We start from the raw sequence: 25,000 nt of genomic DNA on the forward strand, positions 1-25,000 counted from the left end.
AAACGCAGCAGTCCTCACCTCGCCTCTGAAGATTCCCAGCAGTCAAGTAAAAAGGTAAAGCTGTTTAGAAAAATAAGGACACTGACTATATTTTGACATGCAGCTCAGAAGTTCAAACCTAAACCAGAGAAAGTGAAATTTCAGCTCTTGGTCTTTCTGTCTTTTTGGGTGTGTGTGTGTGTATTTTTAAATTTAAATTCCCGGGCCGGCGCCGTGGCTCACTAGGCTAATCCTCTGCCTGCGGCACCGGCACACTGGGTTCCAGTCCCGGTCGGGGCACCGGATTCTGTCCCGGTTGCCCCTCTTCCAGGCCAGCTCTCTGCTGTGGCCAGGGAGTGCAGTGGAGGATGGCCCAGGTGCTTGGGCCCTGCACCCCATGGGAGACCAGGAGAAGCACCTGGCTCCTGGCTTCGGATCAGCACAGTGCGCCGGCCGTGGCAGCCATTGGAGGGTGAACCAACGGCAAAAGGAAGACCTTTCTCTCTGTCTCTCTCCCTTACTGTCCACTCTGCCTGTCAAAAAAAAAAAAAAAAAAAGCAGAAATAAATCAAATAAAGAAAATGTTAAATTTAAATTCCCTAGGATGTATAGGACTTGCAATAAACTTGTCTTTTCTTTTTTTAAAATGTATGTTATTTATTTGAAAGTCAGAGTTAGAGAGAGAGACACACAGAAGTATCTTCTATCCACTGCTTTACTCCCCAGATGGCCGCAATGGCCAGGAAGGGGCCAGGAGCTGCATCTGGGTGTCCCACAAGTACCAGGGCCATCTTCCGCTGCTCTTCCCAGGCCATTAGCAGGGAGCTGGATCAGAAATGGAACAGCCGGGACTCAAACAGGTGCCCATATATGTATCACAGGTGGCAGCTTAACCTGCCACACCACAACGCGGGCCCCAACAAGCTTTTCTTAAAACAAAATTTTTACATTAAAATATAATAGCAATATTAAACTATTTTGCAATTAATGCTTTGTATTTACCGATTAAACAGACACTGATTCACAGGTTTTTCCATTGTAGGAAAATACATTTCAAGTATACTTGAAATGATAGAAAGCTAAGTCATTACATACCTGGCTAAAACTATTCAGATGATAAATTCACATTGAAATGTGTGCTGTATGGGGTCAAAACACTTGGATGTGTAATCAAGTTTGTTACAAAGCTTTGATTTTAGCAGGCTGTATAAAAAGCTTGACGATCAAAAGAATTGTTTTTAAGAGTTATAGAGGGGGAAAGACAGAGCTTCCACCTGCTGGTTCACTCCCCAAGTGGCCACATGGCCAGGGCTGGGCCGGGTGGAAGCCAGGAGCTTCATCTGGGTCTCCCATGGGGGTCAGGGGCCCAAGCCCTCAGGTCGCCTTCAGCTTCTTTCTCAGGTGTGTTAGCAAGGAGCTGGGTTGGAAGTGAAGCAGCTGGGACACAAACCAGTGCCCATATGGGCTGCTAGCCTTGCACGCATTGGCTTTACCTACTCTGCCACAACACTGGCCCCATGCCAGCCCCAAGTATCAAAATTTTTATTGTTTTTTTTTTTTTTTTTTAACTTGATTTTTACTTGAAAGGCAGAGAAACAGAAAGAGACAAAGGGAGCTGCTTCACTCCCCGGATGCCAGTAACAGCTAAGGCCGGGCTGAAGTCAGGAGGTGGGAATTCAATCCTGGTTTCCCACGTAGGTGGCAAGGACCCGAGCACTTGAGCTATGGCCTGTTGCCTCCCAGGGCACATGCCAAGAGGGAGCCGGATGGGAAGCAAAGCAGTTGGGACTCAAACCAGACAATTCAACATAGGACATGGGCATGGACCCAAGCGGTGACTCAACTACTGTGCCGAGGGCCACCCCCAGAAAGGTTCTTAACTGCTCGAAGCCAAACACGCTGAACTGTGTACACATCTCTGCGGAATCCTGGGGTTGTAAGGAACTTCGAGGTTATCTATGCCATCTCTCCATTTTGTCAATGAGACAAACCGAGCTCCAGGAAAACAAGCCCAGTGGTAGCCTTCCCACCTCCCTCTCTCTAGTTACCAAGAGTGAGGCCATGGCTTAGACACAGCCTTTCTTGATGTTTAACAATAACAAGATAAGTCTGTGTCAGGGAGCTCCTGAGTGACCACTTATGGGAATTATCAAGAACAGGCAAATTCACAAAACAGAAAACAGACGAGCAACCACTAGGGGCTGAAACAGAGGGTAACGCGCAATCACTGCCTAGTGGGTTCAGAATTTTTCTTGGGGATGACAAAATTTCTGGAAATAGACAGTGGTGATGGTTGTACAACACTGGATGTAGTTAATGTCACTAAATTGTACACTTAAAATGGCAAAATGGCAAATTTCATGTTATATTTTACAAAAAAAAGGAAATTAGAAAGTAATGACCTTGAGAGAGACTTTCACATATTTTTCCATTTTTAAGACATTTAATTCTAGGGGCCAGGGCTGTGGCATAGTAGGTGAATCCTCTGCCTGCGGCGCTGGCATCCCATATGGGCACTGGTTCTAGTCCCAGCTGCTCCACTTCTGATCCAGCTCTCTGCTGTGGCCTGGGAAAGCAGTAGAAGATGGCCCAAGTCCTTAGGCTCCTGGCTTTGGATCAGCGCAGCTCCGGCTGCTGTGGCCATCTGGGGAGTGAACCAAAGGAAGAAAGACTTTTCTCTCTCTCTTTCTCCCTCTCACTGTCTAACTCTACCTCTCAAATAAATAAATAAAATCTTAAAAAAAAGAAATTAAATTCTAGAATCCTGTGGTTTTGACAACTATCAAAAACTGTTCATATATATTGACAATAATAATAGGAGAGACCGGGTATGTGATTTATGGGAATCCTCTACACCATAATCACAATTTTTCTTCAAATCTAAAATTGTTTAAAAAAAAAAAACAAACAAACAGAAAACAAAAAACTTTGCTGGGAAAAAGAAAAGCAACCTGAGTTGTGAAGCCCAAAGACGACTCCTTGAAGCACCTTCTAACACTGTAAGAACTGGAGGAGAGCTGAGAATGTGGAAATACTTCCCGTAATAAGACCAAGTCACTATTCCATCCAACCAGACTAGAGAGCCCCTCAAGTAACCTCACATCAAGGAAACAGAACAACCCCCTTCCCCCACATACCACTTTAGACTAAGTCTGGTTAATATTAATACATAAACTAAGGTACTAAAATATTCTTTCATACAACTTGATATTCATATCTTTGGCCTCAGAGCGAACACATCTGAACGATGATGCTACATGACCAGTTTCCACTGAACCAACATTTCCTCCCAGGAACGCCATATTCTTTGATGTTCATGTGCATTTTTATCACATCTGAAGCTACACATAAGAAAATCAGTTTTTATAAGAAAGAACCAAAACTACATAGAATAAGAACAGAAATTTAAAACTGTTTTTTGTTTCAAATAACCACATCAAGATAGCTACAACAAAGATCTGCTATCTACTCTTATTGATTTTCATGTCAGTTGTTAAATTAGATTGACTATCTACAAGACATGTCAATTTATACTATCAGTGGCATGCTTTTAAACTCCTATACTACATAAGTAGAAAAGAATTCAACAGACTCTCTGGAACTTCAAAGTTTTAAAATTTATATGCTAAAATGGTAATAGATTAAAAAAAAAAAAGTCCTCTGGAATGATGTTTAGAAAAACCAGTTTAATAAAAGTCAGCTGAGAAAACAAACCAAGGAATTCTAATCTCTGGAATTAAGTTTTTAACTATTGCGCAACCATGCATTTATCGGTCCAGACCAGTTTTGAAATTCTACAGCTTCTCCTCTGTCGTCTGGGGCCCCATGGTAAGGGCTCCGTCCGACCACCCGGACCACGTAACCACCTTTAAGGAGCACGCTCAGGGTGTTTTCTGGATGGTAGGTCCACACAGCAGTTCTCTGTGACCTCTTGGGAACAGAACATCAATTGCTTTCAGCTAAATGCACTCACATATGAATATTTTAGTACAATTTAATGCTTCTCTACCAACCCCAAAGGAACACAGCATCAATTTGTGAACACAGTTCTCTTGGAGTTAAAAGCCAAGCTAGATAATGCAGTATGAAAGTGGCTGTCAATCTTCAGCTTTTTAGCAAGTAAGAAGGGCAGCCCATAAATTCATTCCCAGCTGTACACAAATAACTCCATAAAGTTGGTTCTTACATACTTTTCAACACGAGTGAATTTTCAAAAAATAACTCGGAAACAACATTTACTGTTTTGGTGAATTCTGCCAGAACCACTTAGCCATTTGGTAACTCTACACTGACTTCTATTCACTTAGTCTCAGATTTATAAATGGACAGCTGATCTGTTATTAAAACACCAAAATACAGGCAAAGTAATCTCCTCCCACTAAGAGTCTGCACTGACTCTAAGAACACATTTCCCTGGCACGCGGCAGCAGATTCCTTAAAGACGGCAATATGCTTGCACGTGTGGACGGCTGGGCAGCAGGGTCAGCACCATCAGTACAGCTAACAGAGGGAGTCCAGAAATAATTATAAAACGGGAGCAACCACCACGCAGGCCAAGCCTTGGAAAGCCACAGTAACTGCATTCTAATCACAGCACAAATCTGCAACTCTGCTTAGCTCAACAAAAATTAAATGCTAACAAAACCCAACGAGGCTGTCAAACATCAGTTAAAAAAAATCAAATGCAATTTCAAAACAAAATAACTGCGTAGCAAATGAGAATTTGTAACAATAAGAATAACTAACATACAGCGCTTGCCACATGCAAGACAGTTAAGTGTTGTATATATTAGGTCATTTTACATATATAAATTCACTGTATGAAGTAGGGAGTAAGATTATCACCATGACACAGCTGAGAAAATCGTGGCACGGAGAGGTCAGGTGACTTGTGAACGGTTACCCGGCCAACAAGAGGTAACGCTGAGAGCTGAACCCAGGGAGCCTGACTAGACAGCCTGGACTCCTGTTTTTAACCATTCTATGACACTGCCTATTATAGGAGAGTTTTTAAGTCTGACAAAGCCAAGAGTAAAGATCCTATCAATGGTGAAACACTGGAAATAATTTCCCAGGAAATAAGGTACAAGGCCGGCACAGTGGGCATAGGGGTCAGCTGCCCCTTGTGGTGCTGGCGTCTCGAATCAGATCACCAGTCTCAGTCCCAACTGGTCTGCTGCTGATCCAGCTCCCCACTAGTGTGCCTGGGAAGGCAACGGAAGGTGACCTGAGCACTCGGGCCCCTGACACCCATGTGGGAGACCTGCTTGGAGTTTCAGGTTCCTGGCTTCAGCCTGGCCCAATACCAGGGAGTGGGCCAATGAATGGATGCTATCTCCTCTCCTCACTCCCCATCACTCAGCCTTTCAAATAAGTGAATAAATGAACCTTTAAAGAAAAAAAAAATGTTTATCATTGCCACTGCTGTTCCACAATGTCCAGGGAGCCACAGCTAATGCAGTAAGACAAGAAAATTATACAAAAGAATGAAGAAATGTCTTAATTATTCCCAGAAAACACAAGTGTGTATATACAATGCCCAAGAATCCACAGATACATTAATAACAGCAATATACACATGTCAGTTGCATCTGTATATATCCGTATGCCTTTATAGCAAAAACGATTAAGCAGCTAGAGAAAATCACGGTAACAGACAGAAAACCAAATACTGCAAAGATGTCAGCTGTCTCCAAGTTAATCCACAGACTCAGTGTTCCTCACCTGAAGAATCTTTGCTATGTGGTATCTGTTACAACTTGTGCTCTTTAACCCAGGAATCACCACTCAAATGAAAAAACAACCGTCAGGTATTTGCGCAGTAGGGGTTCGAGTCTGAGCCTGTGTGGCCAGCTCTGCAGCTGACCTCAGCGGCTTCCCCTGCAGGACCCCCTGGCGTGCTCTCACTGTGTGACCACAAGCAAAGGAATCACAGGTAACCCACTGTAGGGCCAGCCCTACAGTGTCGCGGGTGAAGCCGCTGCCTACAGTGCTGGCATTCCATATGGGCAGCGGTTCAAGTCCCGGCTGCTCTACTTCTGCTCCAGCTCCCTGCTAATGTGCCTGGGAAGGCAAAGGAGGATGGCCCAAGTCCTTAGGCCTCTGCCCTCACATGGGAGACCTGGATAAAGCTCCTGGCTTCGGACTGTCTCAGCTGCAGCTGTTGTGGCCATTTGGAGAATGAACCAGCAAATCGAAGACCTCTCTCTCTCTCTCTCTGTAACTTTGTCTTTCAAATAAATAAACAAATCTCTAAAAAAAAGACACCCACTGTGAGCTCTTTCTTCACGTCCCTGACTGACACAGGCTTCATCAAATGTTCACAGCCATCTGTTTCTGCAGTCGCAGGAACTGCTGTTCTCTTTTTGGGGCTGGTCATGAGCTGGTGGCTTGTGGCCTCTCGTGCCCCGACTCAACACTGTAGAGCAACTGTGACTGCGACGTCCCTCCCACCAAGTCCACTCAAACAACTCTTCACTCAGCAAATCCTCACACTGCGAATGGCCTGAGTCTTTAACTATGCGTGACGTGCGCTCATCCGTGGCCTCGGTGCTTTTCTGGTCGTTCAGCTCCACCCTGGCACATGCTCGCAGCAGCGCAGGCGCAGTCACTGACCCTGCACAGTTATTGCTACATTCTGTCCAGGAACACTAGCGAGCACCTGTCCAAGTGGTACACAGCCAGGACACTGCTTTTTTAAATGCTTTGTAGAAAATGTTGGGTTTTGGAGAACTTTGTGACTGGGGCCATTATTTGAGGTTTTGGATGGACTGGGAGCCAGTTATTGGTTCTCTCTTTTAAGACAACAAAACACAGACTTGAGCACCGTGAAGCTTCAGAGTCTACACGATTTCAGAAACATCTGGGTAAGGAGTCATTCTTACATTTCCAATCAAGCACCCAACTATGTGGCTTCACAAGTGAATTCTAGAAATGCAGAGAAAGAGACAGAACCAAGAATAGCTAAGACCATTTTGAAGAATAATTGGGAAGAGGGTTACCGCCCAATCAGACAGACACATTTATCACAAAGCTTCCATGTGGTACAATGATGAAACAACTGGCCAATAACACAGAGCATACGAGAAGAATTTAAAATATTCATGAGAAAGTGCAATTAAAACATTATTTTGGCGCAAAAACAAAAACAACCTTTTGAAATCCATGAACAGTATTTTCATAATACACATCCTCTTCAAAGTACCCTTGTATATGTAAACTTGACACGTAAGACGTGACAACAGCAGGCCAGCGGGGAGGGTGTTTGTGATCAAGATGCAATCCACGGTGCTGATGCGCCACATCAGGAAGAAACCGAGCACTTACTTCACACCAAACAGAAAATCAACTGAATATAAACCAAAACGTCAAAACCAGACTTTAAAGTTTTTAGAAAAAAATACAGGTGCACATCTTTATGACTCTATCTTAGGGGGAAAAAATTAAAGATTTATTTATTTATTTGAGAGGCAGATTCACAGAGGAGACACAGAGAGAGGTCTTCCACTAGTTCACTCCCCAAATGGCCAAAACAGCGAGAGCCAGGCCAGTCTGAAGCCAGGAACCAGGAGCCTCTTCTGGGTCTCCCACGTGAGTGCAGGGGCCCAAGCACTTGAGCCGTCTTCCCCTGCTTTCCCAGGCCATCAGCAGGGAGCTGGATCATAAGTGGAGCAGCTAGGATTCGAACTGGAGCCCATATGGGATGATGGTGTTGCAGGCAGAGACTTAACCTACTACGGTCACAGTGCTGACCCCAGGAGAAAAGAATTTTTTTTTAAGATTTATTTATTTACTCGACAGAGTTACAGAGAGAGGGAGAGACAGGGAGAAAAGTCTTCCATCCACTGGTTCACTCCCCAACTTTGGTTCACTGTCCTACTATGCCACAGCACCGGCCCCCCAGGAAAATTTTTTAAATAAGACACAAAAAGAAAAAAAAAAAGTTCAACTATACCAAAGTTAAAAGTGTATAGCAGAAGATCTGACTTTGGGGCTGGAGTTGTGGCACAGCAGATTAAGCTGCTGTATGTGCCGGCATCCCATATGGGTACTGGTTTGTGGCCTGGCTGCTCCACTTCCAATCCAGCTCCCTGCTAATGGCCTTGGAGGTATAGTGGAGGTTAGCACTGGTGCTTGGGACCTTGTCACCTACATGAGAGATTGGATGAAGCTCCTGGCTTGGCACTGTCCTGGCCCAGCCCTGGCCACTGCAGCCATTTGGGGAGCTAACCAGCCAATGGCAGATCACTTTCTCTCTCTTGTCTCTTCTTCCCTCTGTAACTCTTCCAAATAAATAAATAAATCTTAAAAAAAAAAAAAAAGCTTCTACCAAAAACCAGCAGATGTAAGTGAGCTCTCCCCCTCTCTCTGTAACTCCAACTTTAAATAAATAAATGTTTATAAAGAAAAAAAGATCTGACTTTAAAAACAGACAGACATAAATTGAAAAAGGTGTGCAACACACATAACCAACAAACATTTGTATCCAGAGTATATAAAAGAATTGACAAGAAGACAATTCAATAGAAAAATGAGCAAAATATATATATATAAACATGAAATATTCAAAGAGGGGAAAACATAAATGGATATTTGGATTGTGAAAAAATACTTCACTACTAATCAGGAAAAATCAAATCATTAGTGAGATTTCATGTCCATTAGGCTGGCAAAACTTTCAAAAGCTGTTGAAATAAACCTAACACCAAGTTTACCGTTGTGATCATTTCAAAGCACACAGTACTGGGGGAACCCACGACCTTCATCTTGTTACGTGACCCCTGCCACCACCTGTTTCCAGCACCGCAAGACTTCTTCAAAAGCTGAAAATATGCAAGTGCAGAGAGGACGGGAATGCAAGTAACTTGTCCAACTGCGGGAAAACTTAAACCCAGGCAATCGCTGGAAACAATGTCAGAACCTGGAAAGCTGAAGATTCCCTGAAACCCAGCAACTTCACCCAAGGCACATCTGTCCAGTGAGAGACTAACAATGAGGAAACAGCCGATCTTCACAGTCACGCTGTCTGCAAGCAGGACACTACAGACCACCTCAGCCCACACCCAGTCCCAGGTGAAGTGTGATACATTCACATAATGGAATACCACAGCACATCAAGGAGAACAAACAAGAAAATACAGGGACCAATCCCATCACAAACACAGGACCAACTGAAAAGAGCAAAGGACAGCTACACCATGCCACTGCAGCTTTAAAAGCATGTACGAGGTGGTAGCATCGGTGCTTCCCATTTGTCTCCTGTAATGCGACACGGAGACTGATAATATCCATGTGGGACACTGGGTCAGCACCCGAGGCTGGTCCTGAGAGCCGCGGCTCCAGGGGCAGCATCAGTGTCTGGCACATCAGGAAATCATCCAGGGCTCTCGGGTGGAAAAGCTCAGCCACATCCTGTTTAGGAATCTGCAGATCCGTAAGGAAAGTGGAAAGGAAACGTACGGGAGTTCAGGGTGAAGGCTGGGGTGGGGTGGACATGCATTCAAGGAGTGGCACAGAGGGGCTTTCCACTGTACTGTGATGCTGTTTCTTAAATCTGGAGATAAAACCCGACTGTTTCATTTCTACATAAATTTTACATATATAATTTTTTCCAAATCTTAAATAAAAAGAAAAAAATGGGAAGTAAAGCAAATACAGCAACTGTAAGCCACTCCTTCAAGTTCAGTCCATTGAGGGAGGTGGGAGAGGCTGCTGGGTGGACGCAGGGTTTTAGTTCCGGGCAGAGCAGAGGAGCAGAGACTCTGGACCCAGAGCACAGGTGACTACTGCAGGTGGGAAGTGACAGGATGAGAGGACAGGACAAGATATGAGCGTTGGGGACACAGCTGTGGCACAGTGGGTTAAATCCCTGGCCTGCAGTGCCAGCATCCCATATGGGCGCCGGTTTGAGACTCAGCTGCTCCACTTCCGATCCAGCTCTCTGCTATGGCCTGGGAAAGCAGTAGAAGATGGCCCAAGTCCTTGGGCCCCTGCACCCACATGGGAGACCCAGAGGAAGCTCCTGGCTCCTGGCTTCAGATCGGCCCAGCTCCAGCCGTTGCAGTCAATTGGGGAGTGAACCATCAGATAGAAGACCTCTCCCTCTTTGCCTTTTTTCTCTCTGTGTAACTCTGACTTTCAAATAAATTGATAAATCTTAAAAAAAAAAAAATATGAGCGGGAAGTAAGCAAATGGCCACTTCTTTCCTTGACATGTGGAGATAAGCGGGGCTTTGGTTTTGCATTGTTTTTGCAACACCAGTGTACCTGTGAAGTGGAAGGAAAGGTCAGGGGCAGGTGGTGTGGGGTTAAGCCAGCACTTGGGATGTCCACATCCCATTTGGAAGTGTGGGTTCCAGTCCCAGCTGCTCCATTTCAATCCAGCTTCCTGCTAATGCACACCCTGGGAGGTAGCAGATGCTGGTTCAAGGCCTTGGGACCCTATCACCCATGTGGGAGATTCGGATGGAGAGCCTGTTCCCTGCTTTGGCCTGGCCCAGCCCTGGCTATTGTGAGCATTTGGAGGAAAAACCAGCAGCTAGAAGATCTTTCTCTTTCTCTGTTGAGCATATTAAAAAGCTTTTAGATTAAAAAAAAAAAAAAAGGAAACGTCAATGTCTAAGAAAAAGTGAATATACTAAATAAGGGGTTTTAAAAATTGGTAGTAATTTAAAATAGTCTAGTTGAAATATTCACAGGACAAAATCAAAATCCATATGTGTGGGGAACTGCTGAGGCTATGCAACCCACTGGTGCTGCGCGGGGCAAGCACTTTTCATCATGCTCGCGTCCTTCTGCGGAGACTCGGGAAAATGAGAGAGGGCAGGCGCTGAGGGGGCAGCACCTAGGTACCAACACCCCTCCAGCTCCAGGTATTCCTGTATCTAAGCATGGGGCTTCCTAGAACACTCAGCTGAAGACGGTTCTACAACTGAGTCAAGTCTGCAATGTTTCCCTGAAATAAGCCTGAACAGAGATTTGAAACCAAAGAGTTTCCGCCCCTCAGGGAGAAGACATGTAGGAGGATAATGAGAAAAATAATACTGGGCTGGCACTGTGGCACAGTGCGTTAAGCTACAGTCTGCAGTGCCGGCATTCCACATGGGCGCCGGTTCGAGTCCCAGCTGCTCTACTTCTGATCCCTGGGAAGCAGCAGAAGAGGGCCCAAGTGCTTGGGCTGCTGCACCCATATGGCACACCTGGAAAAAGCTGGCCCACTCTCGGCCACTGTGGCCATTTGGGGAGTGAATCAGCAGATGGAAGATCTCTCTGCTTCTCTTTCTCTCTCTCTCTCTCTCCCTCTCTCTCCTCTCTCTCCTCTCTCTCTAACTCTGCCTTTCAACTACATAAATCTTAAAAAAAAAAGAAAAAAAAAGTCCTGAAGGGAAGTGTTGTCCTATTTGTACTAAAGGTCCCACGAGGATGTGGGCGTCCCCTTCAGAAGGCCTCCTGGGGTGTGGATCTCTCGGATCTTAATGCTAGGCCAAATGAGACTGCCCGCGTGCAGCTGGTTTGTTTGCATGTCAGGGACCCCGTACGTCTCAGCAGTTGATCTCTTTCTGCACTATGCACTGGCTCCTGAAAAACCTAGTGTCAAACGTGCAGCCCACATCTAGCAAAAGAGACACGATTTCTTTTACTTAAAATCTCTCCCCCAGTTTCAACAAACCTTTGCAAACTTTACCTCCAACCTGAATCTTCTCAGTAGAACAGCCAGCCACCACCAAGCTCTGGCTGCCTTGGGTAGGAGGGTGGGAGCAAGAGCAGGAACACTGAAAAAGCCCCACCCAGGCCCAGAGGTCTCAGAGGACCAGCTCAACAGGAAGCGCGAACTACCCCACACGGCAACTACAAAATTAAGGCTAAGCTCGTGTAGACTGCAATGCTTGACTCTAAACTGGATTCATTCTATATTGGAGATTATTGGGCTAACTGATAAAATTGGGATATCACTATATGAAAATATGGAAAACTAGAATTGGAATATGAACTGATATTACTGATATATAAAATGTAACTATATACTGAATAAGTGAAATATTCCTATTCTTCAGAAATATTTAGGGACTGGTGCTGTGGCACATCAGATTAAACCCTGGTCTGCAGGACCTGCATCCCATATGGGCACCAGTTTGAATCCTGGCTGCTCCACTTCTGCTCCAGCTCCCTGCTAATGAGCCTGGGAAACCAGCAGAGGATGGCCCAAGCCTTTGGGACCCCTGCACCCACATGGAGACCTGGAAGAAGTTCCTGGATCCTGGCTTGTTGTGGCCATTTGGGGAGTGAACCAATGGATGGAAGACCTCTCTGTATCTACCTCTCTCTCTGCAGTTCTGCCTTTCAGATAAATAAAAATAAATCTTTAAAAAAATTTAAGGAACTTAAACAGTTAAGTATTAAGTATTAAATGCTTAAATACTTGAGTATTAAGGGACAAAGGTCACAGTGTTTACCTACTGCCAGTTCAGAAAAACATTTATACATGGATACACACCTCCACTTATTTTCAAATACAAAGTTAATTAAAATATAAAGAGAAGTAGACATCTTTTCTCCAACGGTAAGCTATGGACTGGGCACGGGGTCTGAGTTCCGGCAGAAGCAAGAATCCACGAGAACCTGGAGTGGGTGCATACATGTGTGTTCAATCTTTCATGTGTGGAAATGATTGTGAAAGGAGGAAAAGCACTTGAAAGTATAATTCTCAGCAACCCTGGGATAGTACATATTTTCTCAAATAAATGACAAAAATGAAATTATTGTTCTGTGACGAAAGCAAAATCTGACTTTTTATGTCCCCTTACTTGAAGAAATAGAGGACTTTTTACTACGAGCCACCAGAAAGAAGAGTGGTACAGGGAGACCTGAAAGAAGCTCCCGGCTCCAGCCTGGCCCAGTGCCGGCCATTGCGACCACCTGGGAATGAACCAGAGGATGAAATGTCTGTCTCTCCCCCTCTCTGTAACTCTGACTTTCAGATAAATAACTAAATCTTTAAAAAAGAATGAATGAAAGAACAGTGCTGGCACTTTCCACAGTCATTACAAAACGACAACAAAACACAGGCTCCTCTAAGAGAAAGCTGAAAGGAAAGCGAATGGAAAACAAGAGAAGTCAAACCTTACAGGGCTCAGGAGGCTTCAGCGGCATGGAAGACAGACCCAGGCTACGTAAGGATAAATGAAGGCCTGTGTTCAGCTATAGGAAAACAAAGAAATCCTGCACGCTTGCTACACAAGGGAGATGCGGTTTAATAGCAGGCAACGCAAACAGTGCAGGGGTGGATTTTGGACATCCATGAGCGTAATTCTCGCCAACAGTGGGATAAGGCTGCCAAAAACCTGATGCAATATTCAGTAGCATTAATTCAGGTATCATTTAGGAAGATAATAACCGAGCTCTGCACTAGGCAGAGCACATGTGAAGTAATGCATTCAGCGCTGGGCCTCAGGAGCCCTGCTGGGGCCTCTGGGAACAGCTTCTATCAGACTTACCCTCCGCCCGGAGCAACTGTAAAACCTGCTTCAAATTCAGACAGCAACTGTTTAAGTGCTTTAGAGATAAACCTAGACAGGCACAGCTGAGGAGCCCTAGTCCTGCAGGCTAGGGAGGTGTGGTGCAGCGAGCCCTCACACAGCTCCCCTTTTCGCTTGGGCGTTTGCAGATCCCCCACAGGGACAAACACCTATCAGAAAGCAACCACTTTTGATAGAAACCTGTAGCTTTGCTGGCTGAGGAAACACACAAAAGACAAGTGTTTGTGGCTGCCACATCAGCTGGAAGGTGAGCAGAGAACCACACAGGGAGAGCCACGAACTCCACATGTGAACGCCCCACAAGTCTGGTTAACCCTGCAACAGGCCTGGATGAGCCACCCAGCTAGGACTCAACTGAAGAGAGGAGACGGAGTTCAGCTAAATTAAAAACTAATACTCCTGGCAGGAATACAACAGAATCCGCAATCTCTCACCACATTATTCAATATCTCTACAACAGAACCCACAGTACTAGATGATCAGTGATTTCTCAAAACGTGGCCCAGATACTCCCGAGGTTCCCCGGGTCTCCGGGGTTTGCAAGGCAAAACCATCCTCACAGCAACACTAAGCTGTTATTTTCCTTCTTTGCTCTAGGCTGCTCAGGAGCGTGTGAGTTTGAGAGGCTACGTGGCCTTTGAGGACGTCATCACACTGACTGCTAGAACAACACCTACATTTGTACTTTTACACTTCCAATAACCTCACTGTTGTCCAATAAATCACAAATCCCAAAGATTCCTTTCTGCCCGCAAGAAAACACAAGTACAGTCTGTTGTCTTACATGGTAATAACATTTTAAAAGCTTCAGAAAACTTTTATGCATTTTGAAATTTCCCTAAAGCGATTATTTCAGATTCTGTTTTTACACTATAACAGAGAGGACTCCCATTCTCAACCCGGAGTTACAACATCAAAGAATAAATATGTTGAAAAAGATAGAACTTTTAACACAGTTCTCTAGCTTACAGAAAAGAGTAATCTAGAATAAATATTGTGTGAAATTATAAATAAGAAATGAAAATATGATGAAAGTGAGCTTTCTCTTGCTTATAAATGTTAACAACTAACCTAGCTTATGGAAGGGCTTTGAAAGCAACCATTCAGAATGCAAAGAAAAATTAATTTTATTTTACTTTAAACAAAAATATGATGAGTTTAAAGGCCAAAGGCTGTTTATTTTAGCTGTTCAAACTGTAAAAGAAAAAGTCACTGGAGCATCTCAAGTTATTCTATTTCATTAGTTACAGAAGATTAACAAAGGTCAATTTAATAAAGATGATTGCTGAGAGATTAATAAAGGTGACACTGCTGAATGCCTACTAGAAGAAAACTATGGCACTGCCACATTCCAACAGTACAGTAACTTCCTGAGTAAAAGACTCAGTTATAAACCTGAACGCTAACTTACTCTATCATCTGTAAAACTAATTCTGCCCAACACACCAGTCTATACACAAGGTTGGGTCTGCTGCTCTAAACTGTTCAGTATCAACACCAAATACTCACTCACGAGTTCTTTTATGAGAATGCTTGGCAGCAAGCACAGTGGAGCTAAAATAATCAAAGCGTTAGGACTTTTTGGAATCCCACATGTTATCCTGGAAAACCCCTAATTGACACTTGCACCGATGATGTGAAAATAACAGTGAGGAAAACTGCTGCCACCTTCGCACAAATCCAGGCAAAGGCAGCAGACTGTACCAGTCATTATTACACGAGTGCATTTTAAGAAGTTTATGGCAAATGAACTTAAAGGTTAAGTTTATTTTGGTGCAAAAATTTTTTTGCAAAAGAAAAACCTGAAATCCATGCATACTTTTTTAGAACACATTTTTCATACACTTTATGAAGACCCTTCATACCTTCCATGGAGACATATCTAGTGCCATTTCACTTATGACTGTCCTTGATGAAGCAGTAAGAATTACTAATTTCATTAAATCTTGACCTCTGAGTAGATACATCTTTAATATTCAGTGTGACAAGCTGTCAAATGTGCAGCAAACACTTCTAATACATACCAAAGCACAATGACCAACTAAGAAAAGCAAAAAGCACTTGTGTGATGGTTTGAGTTACAAACTAAACCAGCCACTTTTTTTTTCCCCATGAAGTACCATTTTTACTTCAAAAACAAACATTTGTGGCTTTGGCAGACATTTTTGTTGAAAATAAAGTTAGCTTGTCAATTCTAAGAAAACAATGGCACATATTTGCTGTTAAGGACAAAATCTGAGTTTTTGAGCAAGAATGGAAATTCTAGAATATTTGTCTTCCTAATTATCAACTTTAAAGACTCTTCTAATGGGATGTGTCAGTATATTAATGATGATTTTTTTAAAGATTTTATTTATTATTTGACAGGCAGAGTTACAGACAGTGAGATAGAGAGACATACAGAAAGGTCTTCCTTCTGTTGTTGGTTCACTCCCCAAATGGCCTCAATGTCCGGAGCTGCGCAGATCCGAAGCCAGGAGCCAGGTGCTTCTTCCTGGTCTCCCACGCGGGTGCAGGGGCCCAAGCACTTGGGCCATCTTCTACTGCTTTCCCAGGCCAAAGCAGAGAGCTGTATGGGAAGTGGAGCAGCTGGGACTAGAACTGGTACCCATATGGGATGCCAGTGCTGCAGGGGGAAGATTAACCTACTGCGCCATGGTGCCAATGATTTTTTTTTAAAGATTTATATTTATGGCTGGCGCCGCGGCTCAATAGGCTAATCCTCCGCCTGCAGTGCCGGCACACCAAGTTCTAGCCCCAGTAGGGGCGCCGGATTCTGTCCCGGTTGCCCCTCTTCCAGGCCAGCTCTCTGCTGTGGCCCCGGAGTGCAGTGGAGGATGGCCCAAGTGCTTGGGCCCTGCACCCCATGGGAGACCAGGAGAAGCACCTGGCTTCTGGCTTCGGATCAGCATGGTGCGCCAGCCACAGCGGCCATTTGAGGGTGAACCAACAGCAAAGGAAGACCTTTCTCTCTGTCTCTCTCTCACTGTCCACTCTGCCTGTCAAAAAAAAAAAAAAAATAGATTTATTTTTTTTATTTGAAAGTCAGAGTTACACAGAAGGAGGCAGAGAAAGAGAGAGAGAGAGAACTTCCATTCGCTGGTTCACTCCCAATTGGCCACAACAGCCAGAGCTGCACCGATCTGAAGCCAGGAGCCAGGAGCTTCTTCCAGGTCTCCCACGCGGGTGCAGGGGCCCAAGGACTTGGGGCATCTTCTTCTGCTTGCCCAGGCCACAGCAGAGAGCTGGATAGGAAATGGAGCAGCCAGGACTCGAACTGGCACAGTGCCGGCCCCTAATGATGATTTTTGTTTACATCAATAAATGTCAACACTTGGAAGATGTGTGTAACTCAGTAAGCCATGAGTTTCTTTTTAAATGAACAATACATGAGGTTACAAAATGGTAAAACACTCTTTCAAAGTGCAATATAGACCAGTACATACCAGGGGATTTTAATATAAGAGCACTGATGTTGTTTCAGGCTGAATTGCAAGTATCTTTTAAGAAATTACCATCTGGGACCTGTGCTGTGGCACAGTGGGTGAGGCCTGCAGCACCAGCATCCCATTGGTTCAAGTCCTGGCTGCTCCACTTTTGATCCAGCTCCCTCCTAATGCACCTGAGAGAAGATGGCCCAAGTGCTTAGGCCCCTGCACTCATGTGGGAGACCCAGAGGGAAGTTCCAGGTTCCTAGCCCAGTCCCAGCTGCTGCAGCCACTTGGGAGGTGAACCAGTAGATGGAAATCTCTCTTTTTCTAGGTCTCTTCCTCTATCTCTCTAACCCTGCTTTGCAAATAACTACATAAATCTTAAAAAAATAAAGAGACCAATCCTAAAATGTCTCAGATTTTGGAATTAGCACACAAGATTTTAAAGCAGCTGTCAGAGTTATGGACAGGGGTGTAAAGGGAAAGATATCTGTAATGACAGAGCAGAGAAGCAACACAGAAATAAACATTTTTAAAAGAAAAATGCAAATGTAAGCTTGAAAAATAAAATAAGAAAGTCATTGGGTAGACTTGCCAGCATATTAGAAATTAAGAAGAGTCAGTAACCTTAACCATACACCAAAATAAGGGTATCCGATCTGAAGAACAGAGGAAAAAGGTAGAAAACAACAAACTTCAACAATCTGCGGAAGAATATCAAAATGTTAATCTACAACAAAACACGTGTGGTTACAGTCACAGAACAGACACAGAGAAAAAAAAATCTGACAAAGAAAAAAAGTAGATAAAAATGTGCCAAATGTGGTAAAAGGCATTCATTTACAGAGTTAAGAATCTCACTCTTCAAGCAGGCCAAATATAAAGAAATACAACTCAGGTACATTAAAATCAAACATCTGGGATAAAAACAAAATCTTGAAAGCAACAACAAAAAATCGTATGTGAAGGAACAACATAAATAATGGCTGAGGTCTCACTAAAAATCATGGAGACCAGAAGATAATGGAACATCGCATTCAAAATGCTGGGGGGTAGGGCCCGTTGCCGGTTCGAGACCTGTCTGCTCCACTTCCAATTCAGCTCTCTGCTATGGCCTGGGAAAGCCATGGAAGATGGCCCGAGTCCTTGGGTTCCTAAATCTATGTGAAAACCCAGAAGAAGCTCCTGGCTCCTGGCTTTGGATTGGCACAGCTCTGGCCGTTGCGGCCAACTGGGGAGTGCACCATCAGATGGAGATCTCTCTCTGTCTCTCTCTCTCTCTCTGCCTCTCCTCTCTCTGTGTACCTCTGACTTTCAAGTAAATAAATAAATCTTTAACAACAACAACAAAAAATGCTGGGCAGAAATTTGCCTAAAATTCTCTATCCAGGAAAGTCTCTTTCAACAATAAGGTTTAATAAAGACATACACTGTGCCAGCACTGTGGCATAGCAGGTAAAGCTGCTGCCTGCAGCGCTGGCACCCATAAAGGCACTGGTTCGAGTCCCGGCTGTCCTTCTTCTGATCCAGCTCTCTGCTATGGCCTAGAAAAGCAACAGAAGTTGGCCCAAGTTCTTGGGCTCCTGTACCCATGTGGAAAACCCAGAAGCAGCTCCTGGCTCTGGGTTGGCCCAGCTCTGGCCATGGCAGCCATTTGGGGAGCGAACCAGCAGATGGAAGATCTCTCCCTCTCTCTCTCTGCCTCTCTGTACCTCTGCCTTTCAAATAAATAAATAAATCTTTAAAATAAAAGACATTCCAGTTAATGCAAACAGAATTCATTACCTGATACGAATACTGTAAGAAATAAAAAAAATATTTCAGCCTGGAAAGAGAAGAGAAGCAGCTCAACTCTTCAGATGGAATGGAGGCTACCAGAAATTATGTAATTGTGCAGGGCTGAGTATAAAAGTATCTTTTTCACATTTTAAATCCTTTAAATTAATTTATATTAAACATGAATGTTTAGTATAAATATTATAACATTGTACTATGAGGCATATAGGTGTTACAGCACGAAAGTCAGGTAAACAGAACTACAAGGTTCTTCAGTTTCATGTAACAAGTAGCAACATTAACACTACGCGGACTGTTAGAAGTTAAATACGGGGCCAGTGCTGTGGTGCAGTAGGTTAATCCTCTACCCGTGGCACCGGCAACCCGTATGGACACCAGTTCCAGTCCTGGCTGCTCCACTTCTAATCCAGGTCTCTGCTATGGCCTGGGAAAGCATTGGAAGATGGCCTGAGCACTCAGGCCCCTCCACCCATGTGGGAGACCCAGAAGAAGCTCTGGGCTCCTGGCTTCAGAACAGCTCAGCTCTGACCATTGCAGCCATATGGGGAGTGAACCAGAGGATGGAAGACCTTTCGCTCTGTCTCTCCCTCTCACTGTCTATAAATCTACATCTCAAATAAATAAAATCTTAAAAAAAATGTTAAATATGTATATTGTAATCTCAATAGAAATCATTAAAAAAACATAAAATAATGCAAAGAGGTATAGATAAAAATCCAGTGAAGAAATAAAAGTTATTCAACTGGTCCAGAACAAGGCAGAGAAACAAAGCAAATAAAGCAAACAAGCAAACAAAATGAGATGAGATAAACAGTACACAAATAGCAAAATGACAGAACTAAATCCAACCGTAGCAATAATTATGAACTATTTTCACTTCTTGCCAAGACACATGAGTTCATATTCTCACTCGCCACGGTGGAAACCCTTACCACTCATGGGACAGACAGGTTCAGCCTCAGCAGACGGGGAAAAGCTAGCCCTAGATTAAAGACTGTGGACATTATAAATCCACAGACCTAAAACGCTCGAAGGCAAGAACAGGAACTATGAAGGAGACTATGAGGCACATCCTAAGGCAACTGCTTGCAAAGGTGCGGAACCTTTTTTCCACGAAGGGCCATGTGGATATTTATAGCATCGTTTGTGGGCTGTACAAAACTACCAACTGAGAAATTAGCCTGCTATAGATTTATTGAATTCCGAGTCTCGCTGAAGTCGCCTTGGCAGGGCCAGACCAAATGATTCTGCAGGCCTTGTAACAGCCCTTGAGCTGGACACTCCCACCCCTGGGTACAGGGTGACAGAAGAAATCAGAGAAACATTCATAAGCTACACGTTCCAGCCGAAAAGCAAAGACTGGTGATGAATGGCTAAAGAGAATGTAGTACATATACACCATGGAATACCACCAACTATAACAGAGGATAAAATCTCACGTGCGCAACATGGATGAACTGAAGGGCATTAGGTTAAGTGGATTAGGCCAAGTGCAGAAAGACAAGTATCGCACGATCACACTCAATGTGGTGTAGAAAATGAGGAGCTGTCACAGAAGTTAAGTGTAAGAGTAGGGCTGGCTGCTGCACTGTGGGTTCAGCCAGGGCTTGGAATGCCCTCTCCCATAGCAGAGTGCCTGTTTTGAATCCAGCTGCTCCACTTCTCACCCAGCCTCCCACTAATGTGCCAGAGAAGGAAGCAAATGATGGCTCAAGTACTTAGCCTGGCCCAGCTGCACTCCCTCCCTCCCTCCCTCGCTATCTCCCTCCCTCCCTCTCCCCCCACCACCACGAGTAGTTACCAGAGACTACAAAGCGAACAGGTCTGAAAGCGAGCTGGGGAAAGGCTGGTTATAAGTTATAAGGAGACTAAGTTATAAGGAGACAGGATTAAGAAACTCTGAGGTGCTACTACACAGTAGAATGTACTGTATGTTTCTCTACCCCTCCCCCCAGAAAAAAAAATACCCTAGGAGATAAGATTTTAGATATTTTCATCATAAAGAAATGTTAAACATTTAAGAAGATAATTTATTTACCTTGCGTGGGTAATACATAACATAAACATGTATCGAAACATCACATAGTACCCAAAATTATGTTCAATTTTTATGTCTGCTAAAACTTTTTTTTTTAAGATTTTATTCATTTTATTTAAGAGGTAGAGTTACAGACAGTGAGAGGGAGAGACAGAAATGTTTTCCTTCAGTTGGTTCACTCCCCAAATGACACAATGGCCGGAGCTGTGCCGATCCGAAGCCAGGAGCCAGGAGCTTCTTCCCAGTCTCCTACGTGGGTGCAGGGGTCCAAGGACTTGGGCCATCTACCACTGCTCTCCAAGGCCATAGCAGAGAGCTGGACTGGAAGTGGAGCAACCGGGACTAGAACCAGCGCCCATATGGGATGCCGGCGCCGCAGGCGGAGGATTAACCTACTGCACCACGGCATCGGCCCCAACTTCTTTATTTTATTTTTTTTAAGCACAAATACTGAAGTGAGCATTTGGCCTGGCCACTAAGCTGCCGGTTAAAACATCTGCATCTGACATCACAGTGCCTTGGGTTCTATTTCCAGCTCCAGCCTCTAGTGAAGATCCTGGGGCGTCCCTGCTACCACGTGGGAGACCTGGACTGAGTTCCCAACTCCCCGTTTCAGCACTAGCCCAGCCCCACCCACTGCAGGCATCTAGGGAATGAACCAGCAGGTGAGGGCCCTGTTTACAAGTTTCCTAGTAAAAGAAATTTCAAGAATTCTATATCTAAAACTGTAATGCTGCAGAAAGCCAATTGTACACTCATTTCACAAAGCTGGAAAGGTAACCACCAGTCCCTCTCTGCCACCCTTCTCTTCTGCTTAATAACCACGAGTGCTCGCCTTCCATCAAATTAAAGAGAAGTCTGTCTGCCACCTCGGTGGAGTATCTGTACATTTCTCAAAGAAGTATTTCTGATTAGGAAAGCTGAATGTCTGCTTATCTTTTGTGAATTCAGGCCTCAAGATGCAACGATTCTACCCATGTAAAATCGAAAATGCAAGATTTTTACACACACACACACAAATACATGACAATGTGTAATTATGAGCCACTGAAGACTGAAGCCCATCCACTCAATAAATCTACTCCCGCAGCCTGACCAATGAGGTCGGAGAAACAAGCAGCTCAATTTATGAATAACTTCAGTGTCTATTTTGAGATCTTCTTATTGACTTCAAATAATCTGAATAAGGGTCAGCATTGTGGCACAGTGGGTTAAGCCACCACCTGTGACACTGGCATCTCATGAGCACCAATGCAAGTCCCAGCTACTCCATTTCCAATCCAGGTTCCTGCTAATGCCTGAGAAAGCAGCAAAAGCAGACCAAGTGCTGGGGCCCTGCCACCCATGTGGGAGTCCCAGGTGGAGTTCCAGGTTCCTGGCTTTGGCCTGGCTCAGCCTTGGCCACTGTGGCCCTTTGGGGAATGACCCAGGCGATGGAAGACCTCTCTCTCTCTGTTCCCTTTCTTTCTTTGTAACTCTGCCTTCAAATGAAAATAAATAAATCTTAAAATAATAATAATAACCTGGGGCCGGCATTGTAATATACTAGTTAAGCTACTGCCTGCAATGCCTGCATCCCGTATGGGCACTTGAGGCCTGGCTGCTCTGCTTCTGATCCAGCTCCCTGCTGACGGCCTGGAGAGCAGCAGAAGATGACCCAAGTCCTTGGCCCCTACACCCACGTAGGAGACCCGGATGAAGCTCCTGGCTCCTGGCTTTGGCCTGGCCCAGCATTGGCCATTGTGGCCACTGTGACAGTGAACCAGAGGATGGAAGACTCTCTCTTTTCTCCCTGACTCTTTCAAATAAATAAATCTTTGAAAAAAATAATAATCTGAATAATACAAAAATATTAGCTTTAAGAAAAAAGACTGATATATTGGACTTTATCAAAACTAAAAGTCTGTGGGCCGACGCTGTGGCATAGCGGGCTAAGCCTCCGCCTGTGGCGAAGACATCCTATATAAGTGCTGGTTTGTGTCCCGGCTACTCCTCTTCCAACCCAGCTCTCTGCTACAGCCAGGGAAAGCAATGTAAGATGGCCTGTGTCCTTGGGCCCCTATACCTGTGTGGGAGACACAGAGGAAGATCCTGGCTCCTGGCTTCAGATTGGCTCAGGTCTGGCCCTTGTGGCCATTTGGGAAGTAAATCAGCAGATGGAAGACCTCTGTGTTTCTCCCTCTCTCTGTCTTTAACTCTACCTCTCAAGTAATTAAAAATCTTTTTTTTTTTTTTTTTTTTTTGACAGGCAGAGTGGACAGTGAGAGAGACAGAGAGAAAGGTCTTCCTTTGCCGTTGGTTCACCCTCCAATGGCCGCCGCTGCAGCCGGCGCACCGCGCTGATCCGATGGCAGGAGCCAGGAGCCAGGTGCTTTTCCTGGTCTCCCATGGGGTGCAGGGCCCAAGCACCTGGGCCATCCTCCACTGCACTCCCTGGCCATAGCAGAGAGCTGGCCTGGAAGAGGGGCAACCGGGACAGAATCCGGCGCCCCAACCGGGACTAGAACCCGGTGTGCCGGCGCCGCAAGGTGGAGGATTAGCCTATTGAGCCACGGCGCCGGCTAAAAATCTTTTTTAAAAAATTAAAAAAAAAAAAACCTGAAAGTCTGCTCATCAAAAAAAAAAAAAAAAAAAAAAAGAGTAGGGAAGTCCTAGGATGGGAAAAAACACATTCACAGCATCTATCTGACAAAGAATTTGTATGCGGGCTATATACAGACAATACAGAAATAATATCCCAATTTTAATTAATAGGCATACGATTTGAACAGATGCTTCAAAAGACTATTAAAATGTGTGAGGGGCTGGCAATGTGGCACAGTGGGTTAAGCTGCGTGCAATGCCAGCGTCCCATGTGAAGGCTGGTTCAAACCCTAGCTGCTCCACTTCTGATCCAGCTTCCTGACAATGTGCTTGGAAAAGCAGCAGAAGATGGTCCAAGTACTCAGGCCCCTGCCATCTACATGGGACACCCGGATGGAGTTCCAGGCTCCTGACTTCAGCCTGGCCCAGACCTAGCTACTGCAGCTATCTGGGGAATGCACCAGCAGATGGAAGATTGATATCTCTCTCTCTCTCTCTCTCTCTCTCTCTCTCTCTCTCCTTTTCTCTCTGCCTTTCAAATAAATAAATAAATCTTTAAAAAAAAAAAAAAACTTTGATTTATTTGAAGTTTCGAGTGAAAATCTCATGGACCAGGGCACTGAGGAATCAGTTTTTTAACAAATATGAATTAATATCTTGTTTTGACATAAAGAACACATTTTGTTTTGAAACACAATTGGAAAAAAATAGATTTTCCTCATCCCATACGTTTAAACTGGCTGAGAACTCTACTCACCTAAGAAATGTGGGCAGTACTAGTGATCCAACTTTGAAACAAATTTCCTGCTCTTTCTTTTAGAATTCTCACAGGTTTAACTGAAGAATGTCTTAGTATCACTTACCTAATACGGATCAGAATTTTCTGAAATTCATACAGCTAGACAAAATACAGCAATAAAGCAGGAATTCAGAATATTTAAAACAAAAATTGTCATTCACACTCCCAAAGTCATTAACATAGGCTCATTGTTCTCACAGATGGATTTTATACTCCAAAGTAGGGGAGGGGAACTTTCTTTCTACCAAGGGCCATCTGGATATTTAATTTTTTAAAAAAGATTTATTTATTTATTTGAAAGGCAGAGTTAAAGAGAGGCGTAGGCAGAAAGACAGAGATATCTTCCATTCACTGGGTCACTCCCTAAATGGCTGCAATGGCTGGAGCTGGGCTGATCAGGAGCCAGGAGCCAGGAGCTTCCTCTGAGTCTCCCACGTGGGTGCAGGGGCCCAAGCACTTGGACCATCTTCTGCGGCTCTCCAGGCCATCAGCAGGGAGTGGATCAGAAGTGGAGCAGCTAGGACTCGAACCATTGCCCACATGGGATGCTGGCACTGCAGGCAGCAGCTTTTCCCACTCCACCACAATGCCAGCCCTGCCATCTGGTTCCTTATAACATCATTTGTGGACCATACAGCGTTACCAACTTAAAAATTAGCCTGCTATAGAGTCACTGAATTTTGAGTCTCGCCTGCGGTTGCCTTGGCAGGCCCAGACCAAAGGATTTCATGGGCTTGACACGGCCTGCGGGCTGGACATTCCCCATTCCTGCCCTAAAGGTTTTGTGGCAGACGTTATCAATGTGAATTTCTAAGTTCAACTTAATGAAATGCCATTT

The 25,000-nt window shown here is 44.5% G+C and overlaps 1 protein-coding gene across 2 annotated transcripts in view; it reads right to left on the reverse strand.

Annotated features, from left to right (window-relative positions):
• Positions 1–25,000, reverse strand: part of ETFA (electron transfer flavoprotein subunit alpha) — a 94,098-nt gene that overhangs the window by 20,918 nt on the left and 48,180 nt on the right. The window lies entirely within an intron of this gene.

Source organism: Oryctolagus cuniculus, chromosome 12, assembly GCF_051225735.1.
Source record: "Oryctolagus cuniculus isolate XC-2025 breed Fujian yellow rabbit chromosome 12, ASM5122573v1, whole genome shotgun sequence".
NCBI lineage: Eukaryota > Metazoa > Chordata > Mammalia > Lagomorpha > Leporidae > Oryctolagus > Oryctolagus cuniculus.